The sequence below is a fragment of the Psammomys obesus genome, unplaced genomic scaffold (assembly GCF_907164565.1).
Source record: "Psammomys obesus unplaced genomic scaffold, mPsaObe1.curated_primary_1811, whole genome shotgun sequence".
In the NCBI taxonomy this organism is placed as follows: Eukaryota; Metazoa; Chordata; class Mammalia; order Rodentia; family Muridae; genus Psammomys; species Psammomys obesus.
Genome location: NW_026596166.1, coordinates 12,805,313 through 12,826,345, shown reverse-complemented (window position 1 = coordinate 12,826,345; position 21,033 = coordinate 12,805,313).

Sequence of the window (21,033 nt, the reverse complement as noted above, 5' to 3'; positions counted from 1 at the left end):
ACACACACACACACACACACACACACACACACACACACACACACACATCACAGAGAGAGAGAGAGAGAGAGAGAGAGAGAGAGAGAGAATGTTAGAGACAGACAGAGAAACAAGCATAAGAATCAGTTTGTATGTATCGGGGACCCTAGCCCTTAATTAGGTCTTACCACGTGAATTTATGCTTCCAGTGTATATCTGCATATAATGTGTTTACCATATAAACATTTATCATTTTATTCACTTGTATTTTATTTCTTTAATTATGAAAATTACTTGGCTTGACGTCATTGACATTTGTGATCACTTCAATGATGTCTATGCATCCTTCAAACTGGCCACTGCTGTGCAGCATAAGGCATTGTTGCTGAGTTCAATACAGGGTGGGTGCGTATCTCACAGTCTTAGGTGTTTCTTAAAAAGACACACCTAATATCAAAAGTCCAAACTGAGCTTTTTGAAATTTAGCACATAAAAGGCTTTTAGTGAAATTAAAGTTAGAACAAGTGCTATCTTACATTTTCTGCAACAAAGTCAAGTGACTGACAAAGCGAAGAAGTCTATTAGGCACCTAGAGACACGATTACATGCAATTATGATGAAGGCCAGAGAAGTGTTTATCCTACTTAAAGCCTGCTCAAAGTGCAGCTTACTTGGAAAACTGCTTCTTATTTCAACATTACCCTTTCACAGTAATTTTGATTGCTTTCAATTTGTTACAAAAGTTGTAATTTTTGAAAAATATAATACTCCAAAGTTTCAAATGGCCATTTTATAATCCATCTTAATACTGATCAGTCTGAGACTTGAAACAGTCTCTGAATAATTGCATAGCGGTAGGACTGTGGAAGATCAGTATAAGCAGAACACAGGCATTCACTAACATAAGAAATCTAAATCTCTAAGCTAGACATTTTTATATGCTATTAATAAATTTGGTTAGTCTTGGCAGATAGAAATTTCTATTTATTAATACCCTAATTGAGTTTTTGAAATTTAGCACATGAAAGGCTTTTAGTGAAATTAAAGTTAGAACAAGTGCTATCTTACATTTTCTCCTGCAAAGCCAAGTGATTGGCACAGCAAAGACACCTGCTAAGCACCCAGAGACATACAATCACAGAGGGATATATTTAGAAATATTTGCAACATATGATGTAATAATACATGATATATCATAGAACAGGAAAACTGAGCTACAAAACATACATACAAAAACAATAAGACATCACAATAAAGGGGGGGGGCAATACCAGGCCACAGAGGGAGACAATGCAACCAGTTCTGATGAAACCTGATAGGACCTCCCCTATAAGTGGACTAGGGGGGTATAGAAAAAGATGAAGATTGGAGGGAGGCTGAGTTTGGGAGGAGATGAAGGAGGAAACCACAGCCTGGATACAAATTGAATAAATTGTAATAAATGATAATAATAATAATAATAAAGGAAAAGAAAAAACTGAAAAAAATAAATGCATTTTGCTAGCATTTCTCCAGAACATTGTAATCAAAGACCACCAAGACATGGTACTAAAAGTGTAGATAAGGATCCAGGGAATGAACATTTCTGCATCCTTAGGTACTGATGAGACAACTGTTTTTCATGCTATACTAACCCCAGGATGTTCCACAGGCTCTTCCATACATGTAAAAATTAATATCAGTGAAAGAATCTCCCTCAAGAAAGCTGCAGGATGAATACAATTATGTTACATCTGATATTGTAGGATGGAGTTTTTAGTAATACATAGCTTATATTGCAGGGTAGAATGTAATCATTTACTTTCCCAGAGTATTTCAAGTCCTTAAACAGATATGATTCTAAGATAGCTACTATAATTCCTAATAATAAAATTAAGTTAAATCCATGCAAACATCTGTTCATTTCATCTTGTCCCCCAATCCTAAATAGAATAAAGCATTTTTAATGATGGCCAAAAGCTCATAAGAAAACAGCAAGTCAGGCCAGTTCTTTGGATAATTGCACATTGCAGCAAGCATAAGACTTATTTTTAGTGAACTGAAGCCTGAAACACATTTGTTAGGAGAAACTAAAGTGGTATAGAATATTAACGTGTCAAAAAGAAGTAGTATACATGATGCATGTCTTTAAAAATAGGAATACTGACAAGCAATGAAGCAGAAATTTTATAGTTCAGAAAAAGAGTGTCAAGCAGTTGCTGAATGTAACATTGATCTAGCAAACATTCATCAAGGGTCCATTATTTTTCTAGGCACTCCACTAAATACTGAAGATTCAGCAATAAACAAAGCAGTTGGGAGACTGTGGTAACGTGGTATAACACTTAATACAAACATTAGCATTGTACGGAGGAAGAAGTTGCTGGAATACCAGCTCACTAGAAATACATTGGGGATTTTCAACTATATTCAGGATCAGAAAACAGAAAACACTACTCCAAGAGAGTGTCGTGTCATATAAGAAAACTAAAAAAAAAAAAAAAACAAAAAGAAAAAAAGAAAGAATTACTTGAGACCAATGGAAGAAACGGAAATGAACATAGGAAAAATGACTATCCCAGATTAATACTCTGGACATAAATCAGAATAAATAAATGGAGCTGTTGTGGAATCAGCAAGTTTGGATATGGCATGAGGGTCCTCCCTGAAGCTTACCAGAGTTGTTGATGAGCATTCAAATTATTTGAGAGACATTGATGTTAGGCTTTCTTTAATCCTGATAAAAATTAGCAGTGATTCTCTTTAGTTGTGGGAATTTCATTTTCCCTTAAAGATTGTTATTGCTTCAACGTCATTTCTCAATATAGATATGTTTAATTTCTGACAGCCTTTTAAATTTGTTGGATTATATTTCTATAACTCGAGAATGAAATATGGCATTTGCGGAACTCTTCAAGCAAATTACACTAATTTCATATATTACAAGTTTTTGTCAGAAACATATGTTCTCTCTTTCTTTTTCTGCCTGTCTGTCTCATTCACTTGTGTATGACATGAAGGTTGAAGAAAAACATTTAGGTAAGGTGAATAGGGAACATGTGAAGGGAAAAAGAAACAAGATAGGATAAACAGTGACATGTATAAGCAAAGTATAATGATATATGTTTTAAAATGTCATAATGAGCATCTTTTGGATATATGCCTAAAAGTGGTATAGCTGGATCTTGAGAAAGCACTATTCCTAATTGTCTGAGAAAGCTCCAGATTGATTTCCAACGTGGTTGTACAAGTTTACATTCCCACCAGCAATGGAGGAGGGTTTCCCCTTTCTCCACAACTTCTCCATCATATGCTGTCATTTGAGTTTTTGGTCTTAGCCATTCTCATTGGTGTAAGGTGAAATCTCAGGTTCATTTTGATTTGCATTTCCCTGATGACTAAGGACATTGAGCATTTCTTTAAGTGTTTCTCTGCTATTCAATATTCCTCTACAGAGAATTCACTGTTTAGCTCTGTACCCATTTTTTAATTGGATTGCTTGATTGGTGTTTAAATTCTTGAGTTCTTTATATATTCTAGATATCAGCCCATTGTCAGATAGAGGGTTGGTGAAGATTCTTTCCCAATCTGTAGGCTGTTGTTTTGTTTTGACAAGAGTATCTTTTGCTTTACAGAAGCTTTTCAGTTTCATGAGGTCCCATTTATGGATTGTTGATCTTAGAGCCTGTGCTATTGATGTTCTGTTCAGGAAGTTGTCTCCTGTGCCAATGAGTTCTAGACTCTTCCCCACTTTTTCTTCTAACCAATTTAGTATGTGGTTTTATGTTGAGGTCTTTGATACGCTTGGACTTTAGCTTTGTGCAGGGTGATAAATATGGATCTATTTTCATTTTTCTGCATGTAGACATCCAGTTGGACCAGCACCATTTGTTGAAGATACTGTCTTTTTTCCATTGAATGGTTTTGGCTTCTTTGTCAAAAATCAAGTATCCATAGGTGTGTCGGTTTATTTCTGTGTCTCCATATTTGTAAGAGCTTTATTCATAATAGCCAGAACCTGGAAACAACCCAGATGTCTCTCAGTTGAAGAATGGATACAGAAATTGTGGTACTTTTACACAATGGAATACTACTCAGCAATTAAAAACAAGGAAATCATGAAATTTGCAGGCAAATGGTGGGACCTAGAAAAGATCATCCTGAGTGAGGTATCTCAGAAGCTGAAAGACACACACGGTATGTACTCACTTATAAGTGGGTACTAGACCTATAAGATAGGATAAACTACACATTTTAGTATGTATACATTTTAGTATGTGTAAAGAAGATAAACAAGAAAGGAGACCCGGGGTAAGATGATCAATCCTCACTTAGACAAATGGGATGGACATTGGAAATAGGGGAAAACAAGTAACAGGACAGAGCCTACCACAGAGGGCCCCTGAAAGACTCTTCCTAGCAGTGTATCAAAAGAGATGCTGTGAATCACAACCAAATCTTGGGCAGAGTGCAGGAAATCATATGAAAGAAGGGGGAGTTAGTATGACCTGGAGAGGACAGGAGCTCTACAAGGACCAAATATATCTGGGCACAGGGGTCTTTTCTGAGACTGTTTCTCCAGCCAAGGACCATGAATGGATATAACCTAGAACCCATGCCCAGATATAGCCTATCGCCGCTCCATATCCAAGTGGGTTCCCTAGTTAGGGAAAGAGGGACTGTCTCAGACATGAACTCAATGGCTGGCCCTTTGACCTCTCCCTTCCCCCGCCAGGGAGGAGCAGTCTTGCTACGCCACAGAAGAGGACATTGTGGCCAGCCCTCAGAGATCTGATAAGCTAGGAACAGATGGAATGGGAGGAGGACCTCCCCCATCAGTGGACTTAGAGAGGGGCAGGAAGGAGACTAGGGAGCGAGTGTGGGGTTGGGAGGGAATGCGGGAGGGGCTACAGCTGGCAAACAAAGTAAATAAACTGTAATTAATATAAAAATAATAAAAAAGAAAATGTCATAATGAAACCCCGTATTTTGAAAAATAAGTAAACAATAATAACAATAATAACAATGCAGCCACTTCTGATGAGAACTGATAGACTAAGATCAGAAAGAAGGAGAGGAGGACCTCCCCTATCAGTGGACTTGGGAGGGGCATGCATGCAGAAAGTGGGGGAGGGTGGGACCGGGAGGGGAGGATGGAGGAGCTTATGGGGGGATACAAAATGAATAAAGTGTAATTAATAAAAAGGAGAAGAATGTCATGATGTGTGATAAAAATATATTTAGAAAAAATGATTAAAATTTCACAAACAAAAAAATTTTTTTCAACAGTGCTTTTGTAAGTTTCTTTGATATTTGCCTTTATAAAACATGGCTTGATTCTATTATCTGCTTCTACGTGAAGTCTTCTGTGTAGATTATTCTTGTTGAAAGATAGGAGAAAAATTCAGCCTCATGTGAATATACATTAGACTGTTTTCTGTTGCCAATAACACAATATATACACAACATCCCAGATTGAGGAGAATTACTAAGAAAGGCGGTTTATTTGAGTTCATAGCTAGCTGGAAGAATCTTAACGTGGTCCAGTGCATCACATGGTAACAGAGATTACTTTGTGTGTGTGTGAAAGAGAGAGAGAGAGAGAGAAACAGAGAAATCTGGTCTCTCTCCCTTTTCTTATAAACCCACCAGGATTCAGTCATTGAGGCTTCACAGTGGTGATCTTATCTAATCTTAATTCATGAAGTTTCTACCCTTTACCCCAATGAAGATTGAGTTTCAGCCCATTCCTTGTGGAATTCACTCATAGCCTGACTAAAGCATGGAGGGAAGACTATTTTCAATGCATTGTACAGATCATTGTGGGTGTTCTTGAACATGAAAATTTGAAAAATGACATTTTCTTAAAAGCCTTTTGCAATATAGAATCTGAAGTCTTATCATTTAGCTAGTTTAGCTTGTTGCACTTCACTACGTTAAAGCACATCGGTTTCCACGCACTTTGAAAAAAAGTAAACATACACAAAATTTCAACTACTAAGTAGAATTATAACTAATAAAATATATTACACAATATTTCAATAAAAATTACATTTCAACTATAAACAGAACTATGGATTGAAATATCAAAAATTTATCTGAATGTGGGAACCCCTGAATATGATTATTCTCTGTTTTCTCCATAGGTTCTTGATAATAACTGTTCTGAGTTGGGCCAGGGAGTCTATGTTATAAAATATTCTTTTGATTCAAAGATTGGAAATCTCTCTTATAAATCCAAAATGTTTCATAAATAGTTGAAGAAATACTGAGTACAGATATCTATTCTCAATTATTTTAGTATAGCCTATACCAAGCACAACACTTAAGGGATTAAATCATATCTTGACTCTAAATAAATTGGTCATTGCTTTTCAAGTCCGAATCTCACTACCAATATTCTATAAAAGCAGTTCCACCCACAAAATCTTAGACCCAGAATTCACCCTGCCTCCAAGATGGGCAGGGACAAAAATAAAGCAGGGATTAGGGGAATGTTCAAACAATGACTGGCCCAACCTGAGAATCACCCCAGGAAAAAGAGCCAACCCCTGTCATGATTAACAATACTCTGCTATGTTTACAGACTGGAGCCAAGCATAGCTGTCCTCCGTGTGGCTCCACCCAGCATCTGATAGAAAAGGATGCAGAGACCCTCAACCAATACTGGGTGGAGTGGTGCACAGGCAGGCTGTGGAGGAGTGTGGAGAAGGATACGAAGAACCAGTGGGGACAGGAGCTCCTCAACAAGAACAAAAGAGCCAACTAACCAGGACCAGGGAATCTCTGGAGACTGAAACACCAACCAAGGACCATGCATGGACTGGATCTAGTAGCCCTACACAGATGTAACTAAAGGGCAGCTTGGTGCTCCTATGGGGCTGACTCTGACATGGACTCTGTTGCTTGCTTTTTGAACATTTTTTCCCGGAGGGGTTACCTCGCTAGACCGCAGGAGAAGAGGATGCACTCAGACATGATGCGACCTGATACGCTGGGATGTGTGGGTGGATGGGGCTCCGATCTCTGAGAAGCAGGGGAAGGGGGATAGGGGAAACAGGGAAGGGGAGAGGGACCAGTAGTAGTGAAGGGAGGGTCTATGACTGGTACATAAAATGAATAAATAAAAATTAAAATTAAAAAGCAGTTACCTTGTAATGTTTGCTACAGTCTAAAGATTGCCAAACATAATACACTTTAAATTTATTTTATAATACTTTTTCACAATACAGCATTCCAGAAAGGGAGGATTAGAATTAACCAAAGTTAAAATTTCAGTGTCGTTCAAATTTATCCCACCATCATTACAGTTTTGTTTTTTTTAAAAACTTTTTATTGATTCTTTGTAAAATGCATCCCAATCCCACTCATCTCCCCATCCCTCATATCCACCCTTTGCCCTTGCAATCCCCACAAAACGCTATTCTAAACAATATTTCTGTTATATATAAACTTTATCTTACTCACAGATGCAAAGAGAAGAGCTGACTGCTGGGTCCTTGTGTGTGTGTGTGTGTGTGTGTGTGTGTATGTGTGTGCGCGCGCGCACAAACCACAGAGACTAATACAGGATTTTATGCCTATGAATTTCTGTGAGTAAACCTTGAGTCGTGTCCAAGGGAAGCTGGATGATGAGGCTAAAATAGACTTCAGGACCTACAGAAGGGGTCAGGGAAGTGGAAAGGTCTAGGAGAGCATGCACGTGACTCTCTGCCTGTAGAATTCCTTCAGAGAACTCTGTATATGGGCTTCTGAATCAAAGAAAGTGAAGGGTTAAGAAAGAAACCATCTCTAAAAGGACCAGAGAGTACAACAGAACAGGCCGGGCTCTTAGTTATGTCCAGGGGAGGTCAGAGGGAGGTAGTGGAAGCTACACATAGAATGGTGTAGCTAACGAGGGGTTTTTATTTGTTTTTTTTTTTTTTATCAGCTTCCTACCTCTACATTATTAGAAAATTAGAGAAAAATACCAGCAGGGAATCTATTAAAACCTACTGAGTTCCAAAATTAATATTAAAATTTCCCTGGTTATAAATGTGAATGGTGATAGCTTTAATCTCATAGACAGCTAGAAAGAAAGACTCAGTACTTTGAAGTTAAAAAGGAAAAGTTCTACACATGGCATAATTTACCTACTACTTATTTTTGTTGGTCAAATGCTACATTAAAATATTTATATTTCTATGCAAAACATTTCAGTACTGTCTGAATTCTAGAGGAAATTCTTTGGTATTCCTTTTCAGGATATGCCCATATTGGTTTTTTGTTTTGTTTTGTTTTGTTTTTAAGACAGGAGGTCTTACCAGGGTCTGAGCGTGCTATTCAATATGTAGTGTTATATTGTAAAATGCATAGAAAAATTAAATAACATGAAAGCATATAAATGTAAAATGGCTCAGTTGTTTAAGTAAAGGAGCTTTAGTAAGATTTTTCTCTTAACATCATTAATCGGCTAATGGCAAAACTATTGAATTAAGAACAAAATGATAAAATAGAGATATACTATTATATAATGGTATATAATATATACTATATCATGAGTGAGTTTGTATACTCACTCTTAAGTGGATATTAGCCATATAAGCTAATTTTTAAGATTGTTTCATACAGAATACATTGATGTATTCAACTTAGTAATAAGAATTGGTAATTCATTACTCCCTCTTGCCTATCTCTATCTATCTATGTATATAAATTAACATATGTACATAAATATGTTATACAAACACAAGGTACACACTCATAAAATAGTGCAATAAGGTGTAGTGTAAATAATACCAAATCATTGATATATTCCAATTTATTTGTTGATTTTTGAAAATTGTAATACAAACACAGTTCCCTATTTAATGTGGCTGCTACTAATTTAATAACGTTCTTTCTTGAGTCACTTTAAACTGGTGTTCATTATATTGTTTGAAGTTTTAGTAAGATTTTTCTCTTAATGTCATTAATCAGCTAGTGGCAAAACTAACTAAAAACAAATGATAGAATAGAAATGTTTGTATACTCACTCATAAGTGGATATTAACCATATAATATAGAATAAACATAGTAAAATATATACTCCTAAAGAAGCTAAACAGCAAGGAAGACCCTAGGGAATATGCTCCATCCTCATTCAGAAGGACAAAAAGGATAGACATCAGAAACAGAAGACAGGGAACAGAACAGGAGCCTACCACAGAGGGCCTCTGAAAGAATCTACTGATCAAGATATGGAAGCAGAGGCTGAGCCTCATAGCCAAACTCTGGGCAGAGTGCATGGAATCTTTTGAAAGAAGGGGGAGATAGAAAGACCTGGAAGAGACAGGAACTCCAAAAGGAGAACAACAGAGCCATAAAAACTGCAGAGACTAATACCGCAACCAAGAACAATGCATAGAGAGGACCTAAAACTCATGATCAAATGTAGCCCATAGTCTCGAAGTGGGTGTCCTAGTAAGGGGAGCAGACACTTTCTCTGGCATGAACTCAGTGGCAGGCTCTGTGATCATACCTTCCTCCCTTGGGGGTGCAGCTTTACCAGGCCACATAGAAAGACAATAAAACCAGTCCTGATGAGACCTGATAGGCAAAGATCAAATAGAAGGGGAGGAGGAACTCATTTTATCAGTGGACTAGAGAAGAAGCATGGGAGGAGATGAGGGAGGGAGGATGGGATTGGGAGGAGACAAGGGCAGTGGTCACAGCTGAGATACAACTTGAATAAACTGTAGTAAATAATAATATAAAATAAAAAAATAGAGATGTTTGGATTCTTTACAATTGAGTCATTAGTTTCTTAGAGATGCCATAATAGAATACCAAAAATCAGGTAGTAGAAAACATACATTTCTTTCCTCAGTGTCCTGAGGCTTGATATTTGAAATGAAGAGTTAGCAATCCATTCCTGTTTTGAAAGCTATATAGGAATTGGCCTTGTTTCTCTCCAGCTTCTGTAAATTTCCTGGAAGGCATCCGTGTTTCTGGGATTGCAGAGTATTACTTCCTTTGTCATTGCTGGTTTCTGACAGTTTCAGATCTTCAAAAAGCCCTATGTTGATGATGCTGGTCTTAGGACATCGGCCCTACTACAGAAAAGTCCCTTCTTAAACTGAGTATTACTGTGACATTTCTGTGATACACAGCTAACACAAGAGGGTAGTTCAACCTGTTCTAGAACCAACAAATTAGCTTGTTTAAAGTGCGCTGTAAAATCCCCTCAAGCTTGGTTGTGCAGCTAACTGAGGCACAGGGTACTGCAATGAGCTGTGCTATAAAGTGGCCATGCCTTTACTGTCTTCTGACTTCCGTCTTCTTTTCCCTTCTTTTTTTAATTATTAAATATTTATTGTTTACATTAGTTATATTTTATTCGAGTTGTATCCCAGCTGTAGCCCCCTCACTCATTCCCTCCCAATCTCATCCTCCATCCCTCATATCCTCCAATGTCCCTCTCTAAGTCCAATGATAGGGGAGGGTCTTCTCCCCTTCCATCTGACCCTAGCCTATCAGGTCTCTTTAGGACTGGCTGCATTGTCCTCCTCTGTGGCCTAGCAAGGCTGCTCCTCCCTCGGGGTTGCGGTGGGGGCAAAGACCCAGCCACTGAGTTCATGTCAGAGACAGTCCCTGTTCTCCTTACTAGGATACCCACTTGGATACTGAGCATCCATGGGCTACACCTATTTTTCTGGACTTACTGTTGATCAGGCTCTTCTCTCTGCCTCACTTCTCTGCACAGCTCTTTCTTTCTTTTTTTCTTTTTTTGTACCTTTGTGATGTTTTCTGAATATTTTATTTTTATTGGTCACCTAGTTTCATGATTTTTATGTGCAGAATTTTCTTAGTTTTCTTTTATTAGATAGAAATTTAAATTTTTAATTTAATTTTTTTTTACTTTTGTATTTCTAGGAATTTAGAGTGCTTTTATTTAAAAATCTAATCTTTTCAGTGAGTCTGCTGTTCCTTATGGGTAATACATTAACTAATTTACTGGTCATATTATATACCTCATTAAATTATCTAAATGTACTGCTTGTTTTTAAGTATCTATATTTGTTTCTCTTTATGTCTTCTGTTTGGTAGGTTCTTATATATGATGTCTTATAAATAATATTTTTAGTGTAATAATTTTGTTTCCCTTGTGGCAATACTTGCTGGGGCTTGGTTAAATGTAATAAAATTGAACCTCCCATAAACAACAATAAAGGGACTTGCAGAAAGGAAATTCAATTAAATTTGTGGTTGCTATTATTTGATGCCCAGGCCATGATTATTAGGGTTCCTGATGCATGTCAGTTGTAACTGCAGACCTCCTTCTTCTCTGATTTTTCTGCAGCTGGGCGATATTTCCTCCATCCCCCTCAACAACTCTCTGTGTAGCTTTTGTTACAGTCCAGTGCTGTCCCAAGGAGTCAGCTTTTCCTGTTCCCTGTGTTAGAACTTTAGTCTGCCCTTGGCAGTCTGTATACTTAGGCTGTGGAAGCAGCTTGGAGGCGTATGCTTGCTTGGCATGTGCAGGGCCTGAGGTTGGACCCCAAGCAGTACTGAGAATGAAAAACAGTGTCTGGTAACTCCTAGGTTCTTATACTGTGGTCAGGTTAAATGTCTCCAGTGACTTCCTTGTTTCTCCAGACTTGTGTTTTACTTGAGGTATGCTGCCACTGTTCCAGGATATCTTGTGTCTCTTTTGATATTTAAAAAAAAAGAAAAAAAACTTTGAATGCTTTTTATAAAAGAACTTCTGGAACTTCTTAGAGGAAAATTCCTCCAAAGCACATTTCCAGTCTTTTAGTGAAGCATATCATTTTGTTTACATAATTTTAATTTCATCAGATGACTAGCCAGTTCCAAAAAGAAGTAAACAGATGTACACTAAGTAAAACACAGCTTCATAAAAATATATGTGACATAATTAATCAGCATTAAATCATGATATAAAATGACACACAAAAGTCCTAGTAACTTGGCCACCTGTTTTACTTTCATCACTTTGTAATGAAAATGTTGTATTAAACATACCGAAATAAATTTTTAAGGTCTATAGAATTAATAAAATCACTTTGTAACAAAACCAAACATAAAATATCCTTGGCTTCCATTTATATATCGCTTTCAATTGTGTTCTGTGAGGAACATTTTAGCTACATTTATGATTTATTTAACTTTGAGAAGCACTATTGTTTACCTACAGAAAGTTAAAGTTACCTACATGACAAAGCTGTAAAGTGGAAAAACAAATACATGAGCATACTTGTATTTTTAAAATGTTCTCAACAAGAAAGACACAAAAGGTTCGCCATTGACATTGAGCTGTAGGAGAGATGGTTCCATAGGTAGAGGCATCTACCGTCAAGGAGAAAACTGATTCCTGAAAAGTGTCTTCTGATTTAGAAATCAGAATACACACACAGACACACACACACACACACACACACACACACACACACACACACACACGAGTGAGAGAGAGAGAAAGAATAAATAAAACAGTATGATGAATTTTTGAAATTTCAGTCATTAAAAGGTTTTTATGAATGGAGTCATCTTGCTCCTCACATATTAATAGCTTTCCTATTTCCCCCAGCATTTACTAGCCCTTTCCGTGTCTTGTCAGGATGCGTCCTCTCAGCAGCATCTGACTGTTCTGCATCTACCTCTATTGTGTGGTTTGTTTTCTTTCTTTTTCTTTTTTTTTTTTTTTGACTCCTATTTCCTTTTATCACAAATGTATTCAGTAGTCATCCTTAGGTAATTTTCCTTACGGTATTTCAAGAATTTAATAAAGCCTTCATTAATTTACTTAATGTTCACAAGAACTGTCTGGAGAAAAGACACTGGAAGAATGAGGGTATTAAGCAAGAATGTGGAAAACCCTGAGTACACATTGGTTCCTGGAAAACATGCCATTCCCTCTATTCTGAAGCAAGTAAGTTACTCTTAAGCAAATTAAAATAGAGAGAAGACCTGAAGACTCCCTCAGAAGACAAGAAGAGGACTGACAAATGACCTCAGCCTTGCTTGATTTGCAAACAAGCAAATTTAACTTCATTATTGCTGGTAAGTATTTATTTTAGGCAGAAACAACTTAACTTCAATCACTAGTGTCCAAGGGAGGGTTGTGAGCAGAGTTTTTTCCACAAGGTACCTGGGAAGTTCTCATCACAAGCCATCAAAAGATTTCCTCGCTGTGCTTCTTGATTTTACAAATGAATGTTTGCCTCTGATATTTGGACATTTGGATACCTCAGCCTCCCTGGGTACAGAGACCATAAATATTGAATTGTTTCTTGCTGAAAGAAGCTCTTACAATAAGATAACTGAATGTAGCTTATAGGAAACTGATTTTGCTGGGGGCGGAGGGGAACGAGTTCTATACTAAGTCCAAGGGTAATGAACTGTGCATATTAACTAAATTCTATCATAATTTAGAGCCAGCCACTGGATAGCTATATAAATACTTTCATTTTCTGTTCCTGTGTGTGTGTGTGTGTGTGTGTGTGTGTGTGTGTGTGTGTGACAGGACAGTGTACCTGCAGAGGTCAGGATCAGCTTGGGGTGGGGTGGGGTTAGTTATCTCTTCTACCTGGTAGGTCCCAGGGACCAAATAGCTTTTATCATTAAACCATCTTACTGGCCTCACAGACTATGTTAAAGGGAATTATAGCGTGAATGACGTACATCCAATATGCTCCAATGAGTCTCCTTCTCTATGTATTTGCAGAATCCTGTGTTACCTATCTATCATTGAACTGAAACCCCAATCAGCGATGGTTCAGTTTTAAAGCAAAACCTTCTGATCAACATACTGCAGGAAGCTCAGAGGAAATCTGAAAGAAAAAAAAAATCAATTTTCCTCACAACTCCTGAAGACATTGTTTAGATTCTAAGTCATAAAACTGATAAACAGGAATTTTCTCCTTTTCCTATTTTCACCCAGTAATTCTCAGAGCATTCCTCCCTTCTCTCTCTTCATTATGTGGACTGGTGTCATGAGAACCTCATTGTACTCATGTGGTATGTACTTCCTCTGTTGTGTTTCTGGACAGCTTTAGAATCCTAGAATGTAGGGATGACGTCTCCTCTAAGAAGTAAAAGAAACTTGGAATACTTACACACTTATATCCTTAAATATCATCTACATAAATAAAAATTTGTATTTTATAAGCTTAAAGTTTTTTAGTCATTAAAGTAAGAATATGAAGTCAAAATGAGCTTGAAGTGTATGTGTACATTTATCATACTTTTAAAAAATATCATTAAGTTATTTATTTATTTTTTTAAAATTTATTACAATTTATTCACTTTGTAGCCCAGCCGTATCCCCCTCCCTTATCCACTCCCAATCCTGCCCTCTGTCCCTCTTCTCCTCCCATGCCCCTCCCTGCACAAAACTAAAGTCCAAGTGGATCAAAGATCAAAGACCTCAACATAAAAACAGACACACTAAACCTGCTAGAAGAAAAAGTGGGGAAGAGCCTTGAACTCATTGCCTCAAGAGACAATTTCCTGAACAGACTATTAACAGCACAGGCTCTAAGATCAACAATCAATAAATGGGACCTCATGAAACTAAAAAGCTTCTATAAAACAAAGGACACTGATGTCTGAACAAAATGACAGCCTACAGACAGGGAAAGGATCTTCACCAACCTTATATCAGACAGAGAGCTGACATCCAGAATGTAAAAAGAACTCAAGAAGTTAAACAGCTACAAATCAAGTAACCCAATTAAAAAATGGGGTACAGAGGTAAACAGAGAATTCTCAATAAAGGGATATCAAGTGGCAGAGAAACTTTTGTCATATTTTAAAAGAACTTTAGGTGTACAAATATGGAAATATCATATAATACCATTACATCTTTTTCAGAACAGTAACTGTAGCAATGGAAGATATGCTTTTAAGGTATTTGCATGAAAAAGTTTATTTCCTGTTTTCTTCTTCTGATGTCCTTCCTCTTTGCCTTTCTGGATGGAGACTGAGCATTTTAGTCAAGGTCCTCTCTCTCTTTTTTTTAAATTTAATTTAATTTTATTAATTACACTTTATTCACTTTATATCCCCCCTAAGCCCCTCCTTCCTCCTCTCCTAGTCCCACCCTCCCTCCCTCTTCTTCATGCATGCCCCTCCCCAAGTCCACTGAGAAGTGAGGTACTCTCCTTCCTTCTGATCTTAGTCTATCAGATCACATCAGGAGTGGCTGCAATGTCATCTTCTGTGGCCTGGTAAGGCTGCTCTCTCTTGATTAGTTTCTTTAGATGTACAGATTTTAGTGGGTTTATCCTATATTACATGTCTATATGAGTGAGTATATACCCTGTGTGTCTTTCTGCTTCTGGGACATCTCACTCAGGATGATCCTTTCCAGGTCCCACCATTTACCTGCAAATTTCATGATTTCCTTATTTTTCATTGCTGAGTAATATTCCATTGTGTAGATGTACCACAATTTCTGCATCCATTCTTCAGTTGAGGGGCATCTGGGCTGTTTCCATCTTCTGGATATTACAAATATAGCTGCCACAAACATGGTTGAGCAAATGTCCTTGTTGTGTACTTGAGCCTCTTTTGGATATATGCCTAGGAGTAGTATGGCTGGATCTTGAGGAAGCGCTATTCCTAGTTGTCTGAGAAAGCACCAGATTGATTTCCAGAGTGGTTGTACCAGTTTACATTCCCACCAGCAGTGGAGGAGGGTTCCCCTTTCTCCACAGCCTCTCCAGCATGTTTTGACACTTGAGTTTTTCATCTTGGCCATTCTGGATGGTTGTAAGGTAAAATCTCAGGGTTGTTTTGATTTACATTTCCCTAATGATGTTGAGCATTTCTTTAAGTGTTTCTCTGCCATTTGATATTCCTCTACAGATAATTCTCTGTTTAGCTCTGTTCCCCATTTTTTTAAGTGGATTACTTGGTTTGCTGTTTTTCAGCTTCTTTAGTTCTTTATATATACTGGATATTAATCCTCTGTCAGATAAAGGGTTGGTGAAGATTCTTTCCCAATCTGTAGGCAGTTGTTTTGTTTTGATGATGATGTCCTTTGCTTTACAGAAATTTTCAGTTTCATGAGGTCCCATTTATTGATTGTTGATCTTAGAGCCTGTGCAGTTGGTGTTCTGTTCAGGAAATTGTCTCCTGTACCAATGAGTTCTAGGGTCTTCCCCACTTTTTCTTCTAACCAATTTATTGTGTCTGGTTTTATGTTGAGGTCTTTGATCCTGTTGGACAGGAACCTACCACAGAGGGCCTCTGAAAGGCTCTGCCCTGAAGACTATCAAAGATGCTGAGACTTATGGCAAACTGTTGGGCAATGTGCATGGAATCTTATGTAAGAAGTGGGAAATAGTAAGATCTGGATAGGACGGGAACTCCACAAGGAGAGCAACAGAACCAGAAAATATGAACACAGGGGTCTTCCTAGAGACCCATACTCCAACCAAGTACCATGCATGGAGATAACTTAGAACCCCTGTACAGATGTAGCCCATGGCAGTTTAGTGTCCAAATGTGTTACATAGTAATGGGAAAATGGACTGCTTCTGACATAATCTGATTGGCCTGCTCTTTGATCACCTCCCCCTGAGGGAGGAGCAGCCTTACCAGCCACAGAAGATGACAATGCAACCACTCCTGATGAGATCTGATAGACTAAGATCAGAAGGAAGGAGAGGAGGATCTCCCCTATCAGTGGACTTGGGGAGGGGCATGGGTAAAGAAGGGGGGAGAAGGGTGGGACTGGGAGGGGATGAGAGAGGGGCTTATGGGGGTATACAAAGTGAATAAAGTATAATTAATAAAAAAATGAGAAAAAAAGAAAGTTTTGTCTATCGGGTGAATAATTTCATGATATGTGCATTTGATATCTGAAACTAAAAATGTATACAGCCGTGCATTATTTAATGACAGGACTATATTCTGAGAAATGCTACTTTAAGAAATTTCTTCAATATTTCAAACATCAAAAATGCATAAATACAATGTAACATTAAGTATAACCTCACTAGATTATATACTCAGAGAAGGCAATTGGTTTATATCAGTCTCTTGTGAACAATATGTATAATGCGAAACATGAAAGTATCTTAATTTTCAATCTATTGTGAGTGACATCCTGTAATAGTTATCATTTTTTCAAAGTTTGTTTTTACTTTTGCGTTTTCACAGTAGTGATGCCTGCTAAATTTGTTGTTTCATACGTGGAGAAGGACGTGCAATGCCTGGTGTCTGCTTCAGGCATTGTTTCTGTTGGATAAAGCCCTAGAGGAAGCCCTGGGATCTCAAACATAACTATCTTTCAGAAGGGAGAAGAGGCTAAGACCGGGTGGAGACTGCTGAGAGTAGGGGAGTGATGTGGGATGCATAAGATTCAGGTTCTGATGAACATGAGCCTTCTTGGGGAAAGAAAACAAAAACAAAAACAAAACAAAAAACACTTCTCCAGTTGTGTGCACATGGGGCAGTGTGAGGAGACTTGGTATGGACGTATGGATTACGATTTATATCCTCACAGCATAAAAGGTCGTTTTGCTGAAGCAGAATCCAAATAGGCCCTCTACACTGCTTTTACCGATCTCACGGACATGTTTAAATTAACCCTCTGATTCCCAAGTCTCCTGTTCAACCATGTTAGTGGAAGTGTTATAGAAAAGACATAGGAATAACAGGTGACCTTAGCCTTGTGAACTAAGTAAGCTTTGGAAGCATCACTTGAAATATTTGGGGTGGGATTCCTGTATTTATGTAGGAATGGAAGTAATAAAACTTTCAAGTTCACTCTGATACACAATTTAGAATGCAAAGTTTCTAGGAGTATTTTAATTTCACATCCATAAAAATAATGAAAACAACAGAAAAAAGTTTTAAAACATTTTATTTGATGTAATCATGACTTGGACAGAGACTGCATTTATCTTCTTATATTTGGGAGGTAAAATATTATAAAGTCACCTAAAGAGACACGTTATTATTTGTGAACCTAAAAGATTTGTAGTTATTACAGCAAGGGAAATGTTTTTATGGAATCTAATAAATGTCATTCCTTACATTATGGCTAACACATATCTTCTGGTTTTGTCATGATAGGAATTGCAAAAAGGGGACCTGGCAGCAGATGAAAGACTTAAGAGGAAATATGGAGAAGCCACACAACAATGCAAGTGCCATTAATCACCTAACTTTAAACCAATATACACACCATCTTCTCCATAAGACAGTGTGTTTGAATAACAAACCTCCAAACAGTTCAGCTTTAACAAGTTTAAAAGAAAAAAATCAAAGACAGTGGTTTAGACACCTTTTCACACTCACCAGACCCCCTTCCGGCATAGATGTTCCATTTTCTAAGAGGAGCAAATGTTTTGTCCTCTGTGGTTTTGCGCAACTATACAGGAGGCTGTATTTTTGTGACAGATTTCTTCTCAAGTCTCACTTTGTGATAAAATCAGTCTTACAATCTAATCATAAAAATCTGTCATTTCTATTTTCTAAGGTTTCATAAATTTCTAATCAGCTGACAGAGAAGAGTACGTATTATTTTTAACACTTGGAAATTGAAGGGAACAATTAAATTTTGGCCAGAAGTTTACCTACTGTGATTTGTATCATAAGGTATTGTTGAATAGAATTCAAAGGCAAAGGGTAATTTATACTTTTGGATTCATCACCTTGAAAAGGAAATCAAAGTCTTCAATACACTGGTATATTGAAGATAAATCATCTCCAGTGCCTTCATCAACCCTGAGTCCCAGGTCATAGCATGTTGGTAGAAAAATTAATCTCACAGTAATCAAAAATATATAAAAATGAATTTTTGACTCTACAACCAACTGTTAAAATATATTTAAAGAGTAGGGTTAATTAAAAAAAAAAGTAGGGGTAATATGAAGTTTCCTTGGGTAAAGGCAGCTGCTGTCAAACACGGTGACCTGAGTTCCCTACCTAGGTATCACAAATTTGAACTAGCAATTTAATGTCTAAAAATTGTCCCATGATATCTAAAAGCACATTATGGCACATGTGTGCCTGCACATTTATATGTACAAACATAGAATTAGAAGGAAATGAAACAGGAATAAGCATACACTCAAGATTTTACCAATAACTTTACATTTACACAACTTGTGATAAATGATACTTAAAAATATGAGGTGAACTGCCTTTATTAGCTATATTCAGGCTGGCACCATATTGTTATGCCTTGTTCGTATACTTATGTGCTTTCTTTCATCCTCACATCACATAATATTAGCAAATTATTGGCACTCAACCCTAAAATTATTCTGAATCATCTTCCTTATTTCACAGCTGTTTTTACTCATTTATCTAGAAGAATAACATTTTATAAAAATAATTTTATGAGCAATTTTCTATTTTATTTATTTATTTTTTGATCCCCTTCACCAATTCAGAGATCCATTATTTCTTAACTCATCCAACTTCATACTTGTTATCTGATGTTAAAAAACAAACAAACAAAAAAAAAAAACCAAAGAAAACAAAGTAAAACAAAAAGAAAGCACAAAAATCACACCCTAAACCAAAAACAAACAGACAGCTAAAAACATGGAGTCTTCTTGGTTAGGGGTGGGACTTTGTGTCCATTTCCCTTCTCTGTGATGGGATGTATCTGATGGTCACGTTTGCTAAGGAAGTGCCTTCATCTGCTGTGCCAACTTGCTATGTCCAATTGAACTAGAGACTATATAGTCCAGAGATCTAGAAATCAAACACTAATGGACTAAAAAAAAAAAATAAGATAAAACAAAATTAGTCCAAGAAGATGACTCCTAATAATATTCTGTTATACCCGTAGATCAATAATACCTTATCCAGTCATCATCAGTGAGCCTTGCTCCAACAGATTAGGTGGAAAGATTTTTTAATTTTATTTTTCTTATTAGTTACATTTTGTTAACTCTGTGTCCCAGCTGTATTCCGTTCCTTCATTCCCTCCCCAACCCCACACTCCCTCCCTGGTCTCTTCCCTGCCCCTTTCCAAGTCCACTGACAGGGGAGGACCTCCTCCTCTTTCATTTGACCCTGTTTTATCAGGTATCTTCAGGGCTGGCTGCAAAGTCCTCCTCTGTGGCCTAACAGGACTGCTCCTGCTCCTCCCCTGGGGAGTTGGGGAGGTCAAAGAGCCTGCCCTTGAGTTCCTGTTAGAAATAGTCCTGTAACTGGTACAACCACTTTGGAAGTCAATCTGGCGCTTTCACAGACAATTAGGAGTAGTGCTACCCCAAGACCCAGCTATACCACTCCTAGGTATATACCCAAAATTTGCTCAAGTACACAACAAGGACATTTGTTCAACCATGTTTGTAACAGCTTTATTTGTAATAGCCAGAACCTGGAAACAACCCAGATGTCCATCAACGGAGGAATGGATACAGAAATTGTGGTATTTTTACACAATGGAATACTACTCAGCAATCAAAAAACGAGGAAATCATGAAATTTGCAGGCAAATGGTGGGATCTAGAAAAGATCATTCTGAGTGAAATATCCCAGAAGGAGAAAGACAAACATGGTATATACTCACTTATATAGACCTATAAGATATGATAAATACAATGAAATCTACACACCTAAAGAAGATAATCAAGAAAGCAGACACAGGCAAAGATGATCAATCCTCATTTAGAAAGACAAATGGGATGTGCATTGAACATATGACAGGAGTCTACCGCAGAAGGCATCTGAAAGACTCTACCTAGTAGTGCTTCAAAGCAGACACTAAGACTCATAACCAAACCCTCGGCAGAGTGCAGGGAATCATATGAAAGAAGGGGAGTTAGTATGATATGGAAAGGATAGGAGCTCTACAAGGACCAAATATATCCGGGCACAGGGTCTTTTCTGAGATTGACACTCAACCAAGGACCATCTATGGATATAACCTAGAACTTGTGCTCAGATGTGGCCCATGGTAGCTCTGTAACCAAGTAGTTTCCCAAAGTAAGGGGAACAAGGTGGAAAGATTTTAAGAGCCATTGAAGGTTGAGGGCAGTAGGAGAACAAGGTCTTTTGCATTAAGCAAGCAAGGTTGACAAGCTCAAAGAGACTGAAGCGCTAAGCACAAGGCCTACGTGG